The sequence below is a fragment of the Procambarus clarkii genome, chromosome 38 (assembly GCF_040958095.1).
Source record: "Procambarus clarkii isolate CNS0578487 chromosome 38, FALCON_Pclarkii_2.0, whole genome shotgun sequence".
NCBI lineage: Eukaryota > Metazoa > Arthropoda > Malacostraca > Decapoda > Cambaridae > Procambarus > Procambarus clarkii.
Window position 1 is genome coordinate 2,666,079 of NC_091187.1, and position 19,947 is coordinate 2,686,025.

Consider the following 19,947-nt stretch of genomic DNA (forward strand, 5'->3'; position numbering starts at 1 on the left):
AGCCAGGGAGGCTGAGCGCGGGCCAGTGCAGGAAGGGTGCTTTGACCCCAGCGGTGCTCCCCCTTTTCAACAGGGGAGTCCTACAACATCGTCCATTCTCCCACACTGGTGCTAAGACCCCATTCCCCCTATCGCACCAGCCTGGACACCCAACCATCCACTCAGGGCGGCCCCTCACAGGCGACCCCTCCAGCGGGTGGTCCGATGGCTCATAAGGCCCCTACGTGGTGTCCTTCAGCACGTCCACCACCCAAAAAGGGGCAGGAGAGGGGGCAAAGGCAACCTACACCGGTCACAGGGAGGTGTACGTGAGCCCCTCACCACGGCAAGGAGGCACCACGGAGGGGTTAAAAGGGGCAATACCAGTCGTCTTGTACTCCAGAAATTATGAAACTTGACAGCAATAATAAGTTTTTAAACTCAAATATACTTTTATTGTTTATTATCAAGCCAAGTTGAGGTACACAACTGTTAACAATCAAACCTTTATCTGTATACAAATCATGGAATACATTCTTAAGGAAAAGAACATCACTTGTGATACAGAAATCACAATATCATTATTCATTTAATGAACACATCCACAAAGGCCGTAATGAGGGTTCGAACTTGTGTCCGGGCTAAGATGCACGCTAAGGTCCGACTTAAGGTGCTTCTGGGATCATCCAGCACGTAAATCAGTACAGCCACGATGGGTCGCACCGCTGCGGCCAGATCATTTCGCTGCCACACCCACACAAGCAGCGCCATATTCAAGTGGTGTTCCTGCCAAAGAGAAAAAAAAAGATTCTCTATAATATTCTCTCTACTCCAAGTAAATACCTAACCTGTCCTCTGATAAAGAGCATCAGTTTTTGCTCATATGCATCACACAAGGCCAAAAAATTTACAAGAAAATGAAAGCAACTCAAAAAAGTGATGTACTGTCCCATTTTCTGTTTTGGAGCCTCTGGTAGGGTAGGAGAGACTACTTTAAATTGACCGTTTTCTTGTTGACATTGTGAAACCTTTGGAGGATGGCCTGAAACACCGTCCATCCCCTGAAACTGGGTAATGATGATCACTGTTATTTATTACCCGAGGCAAACTTACATTACTGTATAGTGTGCCCAAAGCATGGACTTTGGGCGCGCGTGTTACGAACCAAAATTCCTCGCCCGAGCAAGAAGCTGTGAAGTCCACGCCATCTGTGAGTCCGCTCCCGAAAATCCCACAACATGGACAACGCCATCTAGTGATGACGAGAGATGCCGGCAATAAGTGCTGGATGCCTGTCCTAGTCGGCTCGTGACGTAGCCGCTGCTGACCTCTGGTGAGGTGGCGCTTAGACAGTGATCGCCATCTATGGAGCGAATAAGTGGACGTTTGTGTCTAAGCTAGTAAGTGATGTTTCCTAGTGATCCCATGTAGTGTCCCCAGTACTGATGACGTGTCTGCTTTCAGAGTCAACCTAGGACGGCTGTGAGGTACGTTGAATCAGTCTACCCAAGGCAGCCAAGGTCTCTTCACCAGTCTGCTTTGTAGAAGCTGTGAGCCACCCCTGGATGAACTCTGCTGAGTGCGTGATAGCCTGCCTGAGGAGTGGCAGTGACAGGATTCGCCGTCTCCGGGGCTGGCTGGTGGAAGAGACCACCCACTGCGGTGCCGACCGAGGAGAGTGACCAGCGAGTCACACGAGGCTCCTGCCTAGGGCTCGCAACCTTAGTATTAGTCATGGAGTGGCCTAACAGCGAGGATGACTAGTACCTGCCAGCTACAGGCTGGACTGTGGTTGTAGGCCATCACGACGAGGCACCCAGTGAGATTGTAATTTGGCTGGCCTGTGGCCAGGGTAGATTCATGGTGGGTTCTGGGCCATGGAAGAGAAAACCAGGAAAGGCTACCCAGAGTGAGCATCGCCAAGTCTCCAGTGTCTTCAGAGGAAGACTAAGATGTAAATACTGTGTTGTAATAATTCCCTTTTGTGACTTTAATTTACATATGGTGGTGGGAAAGGAATATATATAATTAAGTATACTTGTGTATTTAATGTACCACCCCCATTGATTTTACTTGCGTTATGGAGCTCACCCCTTGAAAGCCTCTACTAACTTGGGGCTGGATGCCCAAAAAACTAATACCATCAGAAAAGAACCCGGTTGCGTCCCAGTAGGGCTGTAACATAATTGGCATCCCCTGCGGGATCCGACCCCTTGTCAAGCATGTTTGACAGGGATGGTGACGTAGTGCAATCTCCTGTGAATAATTCCCCTGTTTGTAATTATTAGGATGTTATACGTCCTGTTCAGTGCAGTGTGATTAAGTGCAATATTGGCAAGTGCAGTGCTCTGTGTGATTAAGTGCAGTATTGGCGAGTTCGGTGCTCGGTGCGATTAAGTACAGTATTGGCGAAGTACAGTGCTCGGTGTGTTAAGTGCTCAAGTAAAGCAGTGTGTTAAGTGTTCGTGCACCACTTAAGTGACAATGGCGGAGAAAGTGACCATTGAGGATCTGGACTATGTTTAGGACTTTCTGAACAAGGAGGACTGTCTTGCCAGATTGAAATATCTGGGAAAGTAAGAACTTGTGCTAGTGAGTGCCTATCTGGAGATCAAAATACGTGACAGCGATTCCCGTGTTGAGATCTTGTCAAAGGTTCACAAACATTTGAAGGCCGGGGAGAAGCAGGAAAGCGAGGCACAGGACACGAAGGAAAGTGAGGTGGTAGCTGCCACTGAAAAGGAAGATAAAGGTAGTGATGGTGAAAGTAATGCGGGTAAACTGAATATAAGTTTTCTAACTGTCAAAATGCGAGCCTTAGAAATAAATCGTGAGATAGAGTGGAAGAAATTAGAAATAGAACAGGAAATTAAAGAGAAAGAAATGGCAATGAAAGAAAGGGAAATAGAGAAAGAACGAGAAATGAAAGAAAAGGAAATGGAAATGAAACGGTTGGAATTAGAAGAAAAGGAAAAAGAAAGGCAAGAAAGGGAGAAGGAAAGACTACACGAGTTAGAAGTATTGCGATTAGGTGGTCAGAGGAAAACAACGTTAACAAGTAGTTTTGATCCGGTAAGGAATATAAAGATGGTCCCTAAATTCAACGAAAAGGAAGTTTCGAAGTTCTTCGCAGCCTTCGAGAAAGTTGCTGCCTCTTTGGATTGGCCAAAGGAAAATTGGGCCATCATGATACAGTCCGTCTTGACTGGGAAGGCCCAAATTACCTACTCCACGTTGTCCCTTGATGACTCCAGTGATTACGACAAGGTGAAGAAGGTAGTGCTCATGGCTTACCAGTTGTGTCTGGCTCCTGGAGACAGACACAAAGCAGTGAAAACTGTGATATCCGAAGCTGGAATTCATATAAGTTGGTATAAAATACACGAATATTCAAATGAAGAATAAACATTGTCAAAAATAGAAAGAATAGAAATAGAGAACATGGGACAAACAAAGACAAATTAAAACAGTATACTAATATCAAGATCAGGATCAGTGAAATTGGGGTTATGGGGCATAGATAAATCTAGCAAGAACAAGTAAATCTAGCAAGAACAGGTAAATCTAGCAAGAACAGGTAAATCTAGCAGGAACAGGTAAATCTAGCAAGAACAATGGAGTCAAGGTAGTGGTAGGATGAACCAGAGGTGGACTGACTGGGTCCAGAGCAGCATTGGAGAGCTGCGGTCAAGGCAATCAGGGAGAGGAGGGGCAGAAACAGGGGAGTGCACCTCATCAAGGGCAGCATCCAAGAGAGAATTGAGGGCCAAGGGAATTTCTATATTTGGGACAGAGGACTTAATCACCGAAATGGGAGGGGGATTCAGAGATAGAGTCGGAGTCGTAAGGTGAGGAAGAGATTGATGCCTTCTTACCTGCTGGGGAGGAAGAAGAGGAGCCAGGCTTATGTTTCTGATATAGATAGGTGTGCCAGCAGCATCGTACTGGGCGACAGCCATTGCAGTCTCAACAGAAGGAGAAAAGGAGCAGTCAATAAAGTCAGTCAGGTGCAGTCACAGTGAGAGGTTGTGTTAGCTGGAGCTCCGATTGTTGTAACATTATTATTGCAATAATTGAAGGATTAGTGAAGGATTTGGTGAGTCTGGTTGGAGCTCTGAGAGCACAGATAGATTCCCTGCAGGAGGAGGTACGACGGCTGAGACTTCGGGAGGAAGTCTCAGCCGTCGTGGAGGAGACCAGTGTTGACGGGACCTCGTCGTGGGGAGTCGTGAAGGACAGGGGTCTTAAGAAGACCTTGACAAGGCCACCTACAGACGCCCTAAGGACAGCAAACTCATTTGCCGTGTTGGAAGATGAGTGCTGTGGTGAGCCTCCAGTTCACTCGGAACAGAAACCAGCGAGGAGCAGCGGAGCGCAGGCCCCTCAGGCTGCTCAGAAAGTTAAGGAGGTACCGAAGCGAATTTTGGTTGTGGGAGATTCCCAGGTGAGGTATTTAGACAGAACGTTTTGTGCCAGAGATAGGGGGAACAGATTAAGGGTTTGCTATCCGGGAGCTGGAATTGCCGATATTGTTGGAAACATGAATGATATTATGACGGGAAATGGGAACAAACCCATTATTTGTATTAGCGCAGGGGGTAATGATGTTGGACGAGTTAGGAGTGAGGAACTAATACAGAGATTCAGGACAGCCATAGAATTAGTTAGGAGCAAGGGAGGAATCCCGATCATATGTGGCATTCTTCTAAGAAAGGGAGTGGGAAATGAATGGATGTCGAGGGCACTTGGTGTCAATTGCCGGCTGGAAAGATATTGCAAATCAAATGCAATATCTTTCATAGACAACTGGGAACACTTCTATGGAAGAAATGAAATGTATGCTCGTGATGGGGTCCATCTATCGAGGGCTGGGGTTGTTGCTGTTGCGAACTCGTTGGAACCAGTGGTTAGAGGTGTTTGTTTGGGTTTAAACTGTTAGTAGATAGTGGTATGGGAATTGATTTGGAGGAAGGAGGTAATAAAAGTATGTGTTCGTGGGAGAAAAGAATTGGCAAAATGATCAGGGAAAGAAAAGGGCCTCAAAATAACAATTCACTTAGGATATATTACACTAACAGTAGAAGTAGAAGAAATAAAATTAATGAATTAAATGCTCTTGTCTGCACAGAAAAAATAGATATTATTGCACTTACCGAAACGTGGATGAACGTAGAAAATAGAGAACTATTAGCTGAATATCAGATAAATGGATTTAAACTATTTCACACAGATAGATATATTAGACGAGGAGGGGGAGTAGCCATATATGTTAGGGACAATTTGAAATGTAGTCTCAAAGAGGGAATCAAAACTGAGCCACACACAGAAACTATTTTGATAGAATTAAACGAAAAAGCAAATAATATTATAATAGGAGTTATATATAGGCCACCAAATTTAGACAGAATGGAAGCAAAGCATCTATGGAATGAAATATCTAGAGCATCTAGATCTAACAGTATTTATGTCATGGGTGACTTTAATTTTAGTGCAATAAACTGGGTGAACAAAACAGGGAATAGTGAAGCAGAAGATTTTCTAGAATTAATTGACAATTGCTTTCTTACACAAAACATTAAGGAACCAACGCGGGAAAATAATATTTTAGATTTAGTGTTAACTAACAGGGAAACACAAATTAATGACATCGAAATAGGGAGTGAGCTAGGGAACAGTGATCACAAAGTAATCAGATTTAGCATAGAATGGAATAGACCTGTAGGAGAAAATTCTGTTAAAGTGCCAGATTTTCGAAAAGCTGATTTTAATGGCTAAGAATTTTTTTTGGGTCAAATAGATTGGAAAGTCTTGGGTATGGGCTGTGGGCAGATCTTGGAGCGAGACATGAACCCAGCGATAGGTGACGTAAAAGGGGATTTCAATGTGGATTTAATATATAACTTATTTAAGAATATTCTAAACAAAGCACAGGAACGTAGTATACCATACAAATTGAATAGATCGAATACTAATGACCCAAAGTGAATAACAAATAATTTAAAGAACCTTATAGGGAATAAGAGAGCTTGGTACAAAAGGATTAAGAATGGGGAAGTCAGTTTAGAACAGGAATTCATACAACTGGTTACAAATGTTAAAAAAGAGATTAGGAAAGCAAAAAGAAACTATGAACTTCGCATAGCAGAGCAAACAAAGTCAAATCCTAAAGGGTTTTTTCAGTTATATCGAACTAAGACTAGGGAAAGGATAGGTCCATTAAAATCTGAGACAGGTCAAATAACGGATAATGACAAGGAGATGAGTAGTATTTTTAACAAATATTTTATATCTGTATTTACTAAAGAAGAACTTAACAATATGCCTTCAGCCGAACAAGTCTATGTGGGTGGGGATGAGGACAGGTTGACTAGTTTAGCAGTTACCAGGGAGGATGTAATTAAACAATTAGAAAAACTAAAACCAAACAAATCACCAGGGCCGGATGAAGTGTTTGCCAGGGTGCTTAAAGAATGCAAAGAGGAGCTTTCTGAGCCACTGTCTACCATATTTAATAAATCAATAGAGTCAGGCAGAGTGCCAGAGTCATGGAAGGTAGCTAATGTGGTACCAATTTTTAAGAAATGAGATAGATCACTTGCGTCAAACTATCGGCCAATTAGCCTAACGTCTATTGTGGGAAAGTTACTTGAATCAATAATTGCAAATACAATTCGTCTACAAATGCAATTGCAAATTCAATTCGTGAATCAATAATTGCAAATTCAATTCGTGAATCAATAATTGCAAATTCAATTCGTGAATCAATAATTGCAAATACAATTCGTCAATCATCATTGTTGATGTGATGACTTATATTGAATTTTGTAACTAGCTCATCAAGATTGTAACTTGCTTAGCTAAATGAATTGTGGGGTTCAGTCCCTGAGCCCATTATGTGCCTCTGTAACCCTTTCCACTACCGCCCACAAGATGGGTATGGGGTGCATAATAAATGAACTAAACTAAACTAAAATTCGTCTCCATCTTGAAAAACATAAATTAATAAATGAGTCGCAACATGGTTTTACAAATGGCCGTTCATGTTTAACAAATTTGCTAACTTTTTATTCCAGCATAGTTGAGGCAGTTGATAGTGGTAAGGATTGTGATGTTGTGTACCTTGACTTTAGCAAAGCTTTTGATACAGTGCCACATGAAAGACTAATTAAAAAATAGAAGCTCATGGTATTGGGGGTGCTATATTAAGTTGGATTAGGTGGCATCATATGTGGCATTCTTCCAAGAAAGGGAGTGGGAAATGAATGGATATCGAGGGCACTTGGTGTCAATTGCCGGCTGGAAAGATATTGCAAATCAAATGCAATATCTTTCATAGACAACTGGGAACACTTCTATGGAAAAAATGAAATGTATGCTCGTGATGGGGTGCATCTATCGAGAGCTGGGGTTGTTGCTGTTGCGAACTCGTTGGAAGAAGTGGTTAGAGGTGTTTGTTTGGGTTTAAACTGTTAGTAGATAGAGGTATGGGAATTGATTTGGAGGAAGGAGGTAATAAAAGTATGTGTTTGTGGGAGAAAGGAATTGGCAAAACGATCAGGGAAAGAGAAGGTCCGCAAAATAACAATTCACTTAGGGTATATTACACTAACAGCAGAAGTCTAAGAAATAAAATTAACGAATTAAATGCTCTTGTCTGCACAGAAAAAATAGATATTATTGCACTTACCGAAACGTGGATGAATGTAGAAAATAGAGAACTATTAGCTGAATATCAAATATATGGATTTAAACTATTTCACTCAGATAGATATATTAGACGAGGAGGTGGAGTAGCCATATATGTTAGGGACAATTTGAAATGTAGTCTCAAAGAGGGAATCAAAACAGAGCCACACACAGAAACTATTTGGATAGAATTAAACGAAAAAGCAAATAATATTATAATAGGAGTAATATATAGGCCACCAAATTTAGACAGAATGGAAGCAAAGCACCTATGGGATGAAATATCTAGAGCATCTAGATCTAACAGTATTTATGTCATGGGTGACTTTAATTTTAGCGGAATAAACTGGTTGAACAAAACAGGGAATAGTGAAGCAGAAGATTTTCTAGAATTAATTGACGATTGCTTTCTTACGCAACACATTAAGGAACCAACACGGGAAAATAATATTTTAGATTTAGTGTTAACTAACAGGGAAATGCAAATTAATGACATCGAAATAGGGAGTGAGCTAGGGAGCAGTGATCACAAAGAAATCAGATTTAGCATAGAATGGAATAGACCAGTAGGAGAAAATTCTGTTAAAGTGCCAGATTTTCGAAAAGCTGATTTTAATAGCCTAAGAAATTTTTTGGGTCAAATTGATTGGAAAGTCTTGGGTATGGGGTGGGGGCCGGTCTTGGAGCGAGACATGAACCCAGCGATAGGTGACTTAAATGGGGACTTCGATGTGGATTCAATATATAACTTATTTAAGAATATTCTAAACAAAGCACAGGAACGTAGTATACCATACAAATTGAATAGATCGAATACTAATGACCCAAAGTGGATAACAAAGAATTTGAAGAACCTTATAGGTAAAAAGAGAGCTTGGTACAAAAGGATTAAAAATGGGGAGGTCACTTTAGAACAGGAATTCGTACAACTGGTTAGAAATGTTAAAAAAAGAGATAAGGAAAGCAAAAAGAAACTATGAAGTTCGCATAGCAGGGCAAGCAAAGACAAATCCTAAAGGGTTTTTTCAGTTATATCGTACTAAGACTAGGGAAAGGATAGGTCCATTAAAAACTGAGACAGGTCAAATAACAGATAGTGATGAAGAGATGAGTAGTATTTTTAATAAATATTTTGTATCTGTATTTACTAAAGAGGAACTTAACAATATGCCTTCAGCCGAACAAGTCTATGTGGGTGGGGACGAGGACAGGTTGACGAGTTTAGCAGTTACCAGGGAGGATGTTCTTAAACAAATAGTAAAACTCAAACCAAACAAATCCCCAGGGCCGGATGAAGTGTTTGCCAGGGTGCTTAAAGAATGCAAAGAGGAGCTTTGTGACCCACTGTCAACCATATTTAATAAATCAATAGAGTCAGGCAGAGTGCCAGAGTTTTGGAAAGTTGCTAATGTGATACCAGTTTTTAAGAAAGGAGATAGATCACTTGCGTCTAACTATCGACCAATTAGCCTAACGTCTATTGTGGGAAAGTTACTCGAATCCATAATAGCAAATAAAATTCGTCTTCATCTTGAAAAACATAAATTAATAATTGAGTCGCAACATGGTTTTATAAATGGCCGTTCATGTTTGACAAATTTGTTATCTTTTTATTCTAGCATTGTTGAGACAGTTGATAGTGGTAAGGATTGCGATGTTGTGTACCTTGACTTTAGCAAAGCTTTTGATACAGTGCCACATGAAAGACTGATTAAAAAGATGGAGTCTCATGGTATTGGGGGTGCTATATTAAGCTGGATTAGGGCATGGCTATACCAAAGGAAACAGAGAGTTAGTATAAATGGAATCAAGTCAGAGTGGGAAAATGTTGTAAGTGGAGTGCCTCAAGGCTCTGTCCTGGGACCTCTGTTGTTTATAATATATATAAATGATTTAGATTCAGGTTTGAGTAGCAACATTTGCAAATTTGCCGATGATACGAAAATCGGTAGGGAAATTAATTCGGAGGAGGACTCACTATCACTTCAAGTTGATCTAGATAGGGTTTTGAAATGGTCAAAGGATTGGCAGATGCAGTTTAATGCTGATAAATGTAAAGTTCTGAGGTTAGGTAATGATGATAGAGTTACAAGATACGAGCTAGATGGTGTTGTGATTGCGAAGTCGGATTGCGAAAGGGATCTGGGAGTTATGATTAGTAAGAATTTAAAACAAAAGGATCAATGCATAAATGTTCGTAATAAGGCAAATCGGACACGTGGATTTATTAATCGCAGCGTTAGTAACAAGACACCTGGTGTGGTTCTCAAGCTATATCTTGCTCTAGTTAGGCCCCATTTAGATTATGCAGTTCAGTTTTGGTCGCCATATTATAGAATGGATATAAATTCACTTGAACGTGTCCAGCGTAGGATGACTAAGTTAATTCCCCAAATTAGAAATCTTTCATATGAAGAAAGATTAACAAAGCTTAAGTTGCATTCACTGGAAAGGCGAAGAGTTAGGGGTGACATGATAGAGGTTTACAAGTGGATGAATGGACATAACCGGGGGGATATTAATAGGGTATTAAAAGTATCAACACAGGACAGAACACGAAACAATGGATATAAATTGGATAAGTTTAGATTTAGGAAAGACTTGGGTAAATACTGGTTCAGTAACAGGGTTGTTGATTTGTGGAACCAATTGCCGCGTAACATTGTGGAGGTGGGGTCCCTCGATTGTTTCAAGCACGGGTTGGACAAGTATATGAGTGGGATTGGGTGGTTATAGAATAGGAGCTGCCTCGTATGGGCCAATAGGCCTTCTGCGGTTGCCTTTGTTCTTGTGTGTTCTTGTGTTCTTGTGTTTGTTCTTATGTTCTTAGGTCATGGCTATTCCATAGGAAACAGAGAGTTAGTATAAATGGAATCAAGTCAGAGTGGGATAATGTTGTTAGTGGAGTACCTCAGGGCTCTGTCCTGGGACCTCTGTTGTTTATAATATATATAAATGATTTAGATTCAGGTTTGAGTAGCAACATTTGCAAATTTGCCGATGATACGAAAATCGGTAGGGAAATTAATTCGGAGGAGGACTCACTATCACTTCAAATTGATCTAGATAGGGTTCTGAAATGGTCAAAGGATTGGCAAATGCAGTTTAATGCTGATAAATGTAAAGTTCTGAGGCTAGGTAATGATGATAGAGTTACAAGCTAGATGGTGTTGAGATTGCGAAGTCGGATTGCGAAAGGGATCTGGGAGTTATGATCAGTAAGAATTTAAAACAAAAGGATCAATGCATGAATGTTCGTAATAAGGTGAATAGGACACTGGGATTTATTAATCGAAGCGTTAGTAACAAGACACCTGGTGTAGTTCTTAAGCTATATCTTGCTCTAGTTAGGCCCCATTTAGATTATGCAGTTCAGTTTTGGTCGCCGTATTATAGAATGGATATAAATTCACTTGAATGTGTCCAACGTAGGATGACTAAGTTAATTCCCCAAATTAGAAATCTTTCATATGAAGAAAGATTAACAAAGCTTAAGTTACATTCACTGGAAAGGCGAAGAGTGAGGACTGACATGATAGAGGTTATCAAGTGGATGAATGGACATAACAGGGGAGATATTAATAGGGTATTAAATATATCAACACAAGACAGAACACGAAACAATGGGTATAAATTTGATTAAGTTTAGATTTAGGACAGACTTGGGTAAATAATGGTTCAATAACAGGGTTGTTGATTTGTGGAACCAATTGCCGCGTAATGTGGTGGATATGGGGTCCCTCGATTGTTTCAAGCGCGGGTTGGACAAGTATATGAGTGGGATTGGGTGGTTATAGATAGGAGCTGCCTCGTTTGGGCCAATAGGCCTTCTGCAGTTGCCTTTGTTCTTATGTTCTTATGTTCTTAATATGAAGATTGCTGGGAGGAGGGACAACGACCTGGATGGACACGCGGTGTGGAGGGAACACTGGGAAGGAAGGAAGGGAGGAAGGGAAGGGAGACACCAGACAGAGAACCAGGAGGAAGACCCTCTGGCCCAGAATTCAGTAGAGCAGGTGAGGTGGTGGTGGTGGTGGTGGTGTCCAGGTCCATGGCCTGGAAACGGTTGCAAAACTGAGATAGGGAGTGGGAGAGGGCGACAAGTGGAACGCAATATACGAGTATAAGACATGCCAGAGGAAGATAAAAGATGGCGTACTTGGCGTCTCACCTCAAGAAAAGATAAATGATTCTGATGTTTCAAATTGAGGATGGCTTCCTCAAATTTGTATTGCACACATGTGCGAGAGAAGGTAGGGTGGGCATCACTGCAATTGATGCAGTGAGCTTGGGAAGAAAAGCACTGTCTAATAATGACCTGAGTATCCACACAAGAGGCATCAGAGACATGGCACTTGTGCATTTGAAGGGATCATGCCCAAATTTCCAGCACCTATTGCAGAGGGAGGAGAACAGATGCTCCTTCATGAGCATCTGGCACCAGCAAGAATTACGGAAGACGGAAGGGACCTATCAAAAGTGATCTTCATTACGCAAAGAGACTGGCCAGGATGACCACGAGGGAGGTCGAGCAACATATCAATCTGGAGCATTGAATGGCCTTGGGTTTCATGGATATGTTTACTATCCTTGTGGCAATCTATTGGGGCAATATATATATATATATATATATATATATATATATATATATATATATATATATATATATATATATATATATATATATATACTGTCTAAGCTATATCTATGTCATATACTATGACAGTATATGATATATACTGTCATATATATATATATATATATATATATATATATATATATATATATATATATATATATATATATATATATATGTTAGGAAAACTTGGCTTATTAGGCAAATCGGGCCTTGCATAGTAGGCTGAGTGCTGCGTTCTGGCTACTAGGTACAACATTATATATATATATATATATATATATATATATATATATATATATATATATATATATATATATATATATATATATATATATATATATATATATATACATATACATACATATACATATACATACAATATATATATATATATATATATATATATATATATATATATATATATATATATATATATATATATATATATTTTATTAAATATGACCGAAAAAGTAAGATTAATAATTCTAACACGAATTTTCTCAATCTTTCGTACATTATGCTTCACTATTGGAGGTAAATCAAAAATCACTTCTCCAAAATTCATTTTTATTTCTAGTCTGACGCGACACGGGCGCGTTTCGTAAAACTTATTACATTTTCAAAGACTTCACAAATACACAACTGATTAGAACTTGCGTTTCCCTGGTTTTATATCTACATTTGAGTGAGGTGGGAAGGGTGATGTGGCATTACATTTGAGTAAGGTGGGAAGGATGATGTGGCATTAGAGGATATTAATAGGGTATTAAAAGTATCAACACAAGACAGAACACGAAACAATGGATATTGAATAGAAGTGTTTGTAGAAAGCCTATTGGTCCATATTTCTTGATGCTTCTATATTGGAGCGGAGTCTTGAGGTGGGTAGAATATAGTTGTGCAATAATTGGCTGTTGATTGCTGGTGTTGACTTCTTGATGTGTAGTGCCTCGCAAACGTCGAGCCGCCTGCTATCGCTGTATCTATCGATGATTTCTGTGTTGTTTACTAGGATTTCTCTGGCGATGGTTTGGTTATGGGAAGAGATTATATGTTCCTTAATGGAGCCCTGTTGTTTATGCATCGTTAAACGCCTAGAAAGAGATGTTGTTGTCTTGCCTATATACTGGGTTTTTTGGAGCTTACAGTCCCCAAGTGGGCATTTGAAGGCATAGACGACGTTAGTCTCTTTTAAAGCGTTCTGTTTCGTGTCTGGAGAGTTTCTCATGAGTAGGCTGGCCGTTTTTCTGGTTTTATAGTAAATCGTCAGTTGTATCCTCTGATTTTTGTCTGTAGGGATAACGTTTCTATTAACAATATCTTTCAGGACCCTTTCCTCTGTTTTATGAGCTGTGGAAAAGAAGTTCCTGTAAAATAGTCTAATAGGGGGTATAGGTGTTGTGTTAGTTGTCTCTTCGGAGGTTGCATGGCTTTTCACTTTCCTTCTTATGATGTCTTCGATGAAACCATTGGAGAAGCCGTTATTGACTAGAACCTGCCTTACCCTACAGAGTTCTTCGTCGACTTGCTTCCATTCTGAGCTGTGGCTGAGAGCACGGTCGACGTATGCGTTAACAACACTCCTCTTGTACCTGTCAGGGCAGTCGCTGTTGGCATTTAGGCACATTCCTATGTTTGTTTCCTTTGTGTAGACTGCAGTGTGGAAACCTCCGCCCTTTTCCATGACTGTTACATCTAGAAAAGGCAGCTTCCCATCCTTTTCCGTCTCGTAAGTGAAACGCAGCACGGAACTCTGCTCAAATGCCTCCTTCAGCTCCTGCAGATGTCTGACATCAGGTACCTGTGTAAAAATGTCGTCAACATACCTGCAGTATATGGCCGGTTTCAAGTTCATGTCGACTAAGACTTTTTGCTCGATGGTACCCATGTAGAAGTTTGCAAACAGGACACCTAGGGGAGAACCCATAGCGACCCCATCTACTTGCTTATACATGTGCCCATCCGGGCTCAAGAAGGGTGCCTCTTTAGTACAAGCTTGGAGTAGTTTCCTCAGAATACTTTCTGGCATGTCAAGAGGAGTACAGGCTGGATCACGATACACTCTGTCGGCTATCATTCCGATTGTCTCGTCCACAGGTACGTTGGTAAACAGCGATTCTACGTCCAACGAGGCTCTTATCCCTGTGGCCCGTGCGCCCCGCAGTAAGTCCACAAATTCCTTTGGAGACTTCAGGCTGAAGGCGCAAGGAACATAAGGAGTCAGCAGGCCGTTGAGTCGCTTCGCCAATCTGTACGTGGGTGTGGGTATCTGGCTAATGATTGGCCGAAGTGGGTTTCCAGGCTTGTGCGTCTTGACATTTCCATACGCATATCCAGGTTTATATTCCCCAATGATCTTTGGCAGGTGGAGTCCGGATTTCTTGGCGTTCACAGTTTCGATCAGTTTGTTGACCTTTGCTTTTAATTCGGCTGTAGTGTCCTTCGTTACCCTTTGGAACTTAGTTTGGTCAGAGAGTATGATGTTCATTTTCGCCAGATATTCGTCTTTTTTAAGAATGACATATATTGGCGACTTGTCACCTCTCCTGACAACTATCTCCTTGTTCTCACGAAGGCTTTTAGCTGCCGCTCTAAGCTCGGGGGACAGTATGGTGCTTCTGTAGTTGCCTCGATTCTTTCCTCCTTCTGCAATAAGTTCTGCTTGTAAGGTATCTTTGGTAGTGACCTTCTTCTAAGGTCAAAGAAGGTCACTACCAAAGATACCTTACAAGCAGAACTTATTGCAGAAGGAGGAAAGAATCGAGGCAACTACAGAAGCACCATACTGTCCCCCGAGCTTAGAGCGGCAGCTAAAAGCCTTCGTGAGAACAAGGAGATAGTTGTCAGGAGAGGTGACAAGTCGCCAATATATGTCATTCTTAAAAAAGACGAATATCTGGCGAAAATGAACATCATACTCTCTGACCAAACTAAGTTCCAAAGGGTAACGAAGGACACTACAGCCGAATTAAAAGCAAAGGTCAACAAACTGATCGAACTGTGAACGCCAAGAAATCCGGACTCCACCTGCCAAAGATCATTGGGGAATATAAACCTGGATATGCGTATGGAAATGTCAAGACGCACAAGCCTGGAAACCCACTTCGGCCAATCATTAGCCAGATACCCACACCCACGTACAGATTGGCGAAGCGACTCAACGGCCTGCTGACTCCTTATGTTCCTTGCGCCTTCAGCCTGAAGTCTCCAAAGGAATTTGTGGACTTACTGCGGGGCGCACGGGCCACAGGGATAAGAGCCTCGTTGGACGTAGAATCGCTGTTTACCAACGTACCTGTGGACGAGACAATCGGAATGATAGCCGACAGAGTGTATCGTGATCCAGCCTGTACTCCTCTTGACATGCCAGAAAGTATTCTGAGGAAACTACTCCAAGCTTGTACTAAAGAGGCACCCTTCTTGAGCCCGGATGGGCACATGTATAAGCAAGTAGATGGGGTCGCTATGGGTTCTCCCCTAGGTGTCCTGTTTGCAAACTTCTACATGGGTACCATCGAGCAAAAAGTCTTAGTCGACATGAACTTGAAACCGGCCATATACTGCAGGTATGTTGACGACATTTTTACACAGGTACCTGATGTCAGACATCTGCAGGAGCTGAAGGAGGCATTTGAGCAGAGTTCCGTGCTGCGTTTCACTTACGAGACAGAAAAGGATGGGAAGCTGCCTTTTCTAGATGTAACAGTCATGGAAAAGGGCGGAGGTTTCCACACTGCAGTCTACACAAAGGAAACAAACATAGGAATGTGCCTAAATGCCAACAGCGACTGCCCTGACAGGTACAAGAGGAGTGTTGTTAACGCATACGTCGACCGTGCTCTCAGCCACAGCTCAGAATGGAAGCAAGTCGACGAAGAACTCTGTAGGGTAAGGCAGGTTCTAGTCAATAACGGCTTCTCCAATGGTTTCATCGAAGACATCATAAGAAGGAAAGTGAAAAGCCATGCAACCTCCGAAGAGACAACTAACACAACACCTATACCCCCTATTAGACTATTTTACAGGAACTTCTTTTCCACAGCTCATAAAACAGAGGAAAGGGTCCTGAAAGATATTGTTAATAGAAACGTTATCCCTACAGACAAAAATCAGAGGATACAACTGACGATTTACTATAAAACCAGAAAAACGGCCAGCCTACTCATGAGAAACTCTCCAGACACGAAACAGAACGCTTTAAAAGAGACTAACGTCGTCTATGCCTTCAAATGCCCACTTGGGGACTGTAAGCTCCAAAAAACCCAGTATATAGGCAAGACAACAACATCTCTTTCTAGGCGTTTAACGATGCATAAACAACAGGGCTCCATTAAGGAACATATAATCTCTTCCCATAACCAAACCATCGCCAGAGAAATCCTAGTAAACAACACAGAAATCATCGATAGATACAGCGATAGCAGGCGGCTCGACGTTTGCGAGGCACTACACATCAAGAAGTCAACACCAGCAATCAACAGCCAATTATTGCACAACTATATTCTACCCACCTCAAGACTCCGCTCCAATATAGAAGCATCAAGAAATATGGACCAATAGGCTTTCTACAAACACTTCTATTCAATATCCATTGTTTCGTGTTCTGTCTTGTGTTGATACTTTTAATACCCTATTAATATCCTCTAATGCCACATCATCCTTCCCACCTTACTCAAATGTAATGCCACATCACCCTTCCCACCTCACTCAAATGTAGATATAAAACCAGGGAAACGCAAGTTCTAATCAGTTGTGTATTTGTGAAGTCTTTGAAAATGTAATAAGTTTTACGAAACGCGCCCGTGTCGCGTCAGACTAGAAATAAAAATGAATTTTGGAGAAGTGATTTTTGATTTACCTCCAATAGTGAAGCATAATGTACGAAAGATTGAGAAAATTCGTGTTAGAATTATTAATCTTACTTTTTCGGTCATATTTAATAAAATATGTCTACAGGAAAGACTGCTACCAAAATATACTAATATATATATATATATATGTATGTATGTATATATATATATATATATATATATATATATATATATATATATATATATATATATATATAATGTTGTACCTAGTAGCCAGAACGCAGCACTCAGCCTACTATGCAAGGCCCGATTTGCCTAATAAGCCAAGTTTTCCTAACATATTTTTTCTATTTTTTTCTTATGAAATGATAGAGCCACCCATTTCATTATGTATGAGTTAATTTGTTTATATTTGACTTAAAACTAATGTAGATATGTAAAACTAATATTACTGAACCTAACCAACCCTACCTAACCTAACCTAACCTATTTTAACCTAACCTAAACAAACTCAACTACGTCAATAATTCATAAGAACATAAGAACAAAGGTAACTGCAGAAGGCCTATTGGCCCATACGAGGCAGCTCCTATTCTATAACCACCCAATCCCACTCATATACTTGTCCAACCCGTGCTTGAAACAATCGAGGGACCCCACCTCCACAATGTTACGCGGCAATTGGTTCCACAAATCAACAACCCTGTTACTGAACCAGTATTTACCCAAGTCTTTCCTAAATCTAAACTTATCCAATTTATATCCATTGTTTCGTGTTCTGTCCTGTGTTGATACTTTTAATACCCTATTAATATCCCCCCGGTTATGTCCATTCATCCACTTTTAAACCTCTATCATGTCACCCCTAACTCTTCGCCTTTCCAGTGAATGCAACTTAAGCTTTGTTAATCTTTCTTCATATGAAAGATTTCTAATTTGGGGAATTAACTTAGTCATCCTACGCTGGACACGTTCAAGTGAATTTATATCCATTCTATAATATGGCGACCAAAACTGAACTGCATAATCTAAATGGGGCCTAACTAGAGCAAGATATAGCTTGAGAACCACACCAGGTGTCTTGTTACTAACGCTGCGATTAATAAATCCAAGTGTCCGATTTGCCTTATTACGAACATTTATGCATTGATCCTTTTGTTTTAAATTCTTACTAATCATAACTCCCAGATCCCTTTCGCAATCCGACTTCGCAATCACAACACCATCTAGCTCGTATCTTGTAACTCTATCATCATTACCTAACCTCAGAACTTTACATTTATCAGCATTAAACTGCATCTGCCAATCCTTTGACCATTTCAAAACCCTATCTAGATCAACTTGAAGTGATAGTGAGTCCTCCTCCGAATTAATTTCCCTACCGATTTTCGTATCATCGGCAAATTTGCAAATGTTGCTACTCAAACCCGAATCTAAATCATTTACATACATTACAAACAACAGAGGTCCCAGGACAGAGCCCTGAGGCACTCCACTTACAACACCTTCCCACTCTGACTTGATTCCATTTATACTAACTCTCTGTTTCCTTTGGTATAGCCATGCCCTAATCCAGCTTAATATAGCACCCCCAATACCATGAGACTCTATCTTTTTAATCAGTCTTTCATGTGGCACTGTATCAAAAGCTTTGCTAAAGTCAAGGTATACAACATCGCAATCCTTACCACTATCAACTGCCTCAACAATGCTAGAATAAAAAGATAACAAATTTGTTAAACATGAACGGCCATTTATAAAACCATGTTGCGACTCAACTACCAATTTATGTTTTTCAACATAAATTGTTCATGTTCTTAAAATAATATAATAATAATAATTCAAATAAACTAACTGCAAACAATTTATTGAAAATAAAGAAAATCACTTGGCCTTTTAGGCAAATTGGGCCTTGCATAGTAGGCCGAGAAGAGTGTTCTGGCTACTAGGTATGACATAAATATATATATATATATATATATATATATATATATATATATATATATATATATATGCGAACAAGCCTGAATGGTCCCCAGGACTATATGCGAATGAAAACTCACACCCCAGAAGTGACTCGAACCCATACTCCCAGAAGCAACGCAACTGGTAACTACAGGGCGCCTTAATCCGCTTGACCATCACGGCCGTCAAAAGGAAGTGATAGCCGAGGCTATTTGAGCCACTTCCCCGACGGCAACTCGGATGGTAATCTTGGGCATAGCATTTCACCAAATCACCTCATTCTTTGGGGCACACGTGAGGAACACAAATGCGAACAAGCCTGAATGGTCCCCAGGACTATATGCGAATGAAAACTCACACCCCAGAAGTGACTCGAACCCATACTCCCAGAAGCAACGCAACTGGTAACTACAGGGCGCCTTAATCCGCTTGACCATCACGGCCGTCAAAAGGAAGTGATAGCCGAGGCTATTTGAGCCACTTCCCCGACGGCAACTCGGATGGTAATCTTGGGCATAGCATTTCACCAAATCACCTCATTCTTTGGGGCACACGTGAGGAACACAAATGCGAACAAGCCTGAATGGTCCCCAGGACTATATGCGAATAAAAACTCACACCCCAGAAGTGACTCGAACCCATACTCCCAGAAGCAACGCAACTGGTAACTACAGGGCGCCTTAATCCGCTTGACCATCACGGCCGTCAAAAGGAAGTGATAGCCGAGGCTATTTGAGCCACTTCCTCGACGGCAACTCGGATGGTAATCTTGGGCATAGCATTTCACCAAATCACCTCATTCTTTGGGGCACACGTGAGGAACACAAATGCGAACAAGCCTGAATGGTCCCCAGGACTATATGCGAA

At 41.0% G+C, this 19,947-nt stretch overlaps 1 protein-coding gene across 2 annotated transcripts in view; it reads right to left on the reverse strand.

The window, feature by feature from the left end:
- Positions 1 to 427: 427 nt before the first annotated feature.
- The window catches only part of LOC138372362 (gastrula zinc finger protein XlCGF57.1-like), a 30,428-nt gene continuing 10,908 nt past the window's right edge, over positions 428 to 19,947 (reverse strand). For both annotated transcript variants that reach the window (XR_011230796.1, XM_069337652.1), the window contains exon 2: positions 428 to 765. The gene's annotated coding sequence lies outside the window, so the exon portion shown is untranslated. The remainder of the gene's footprint in view (positions 766 to 19,947) is intronic.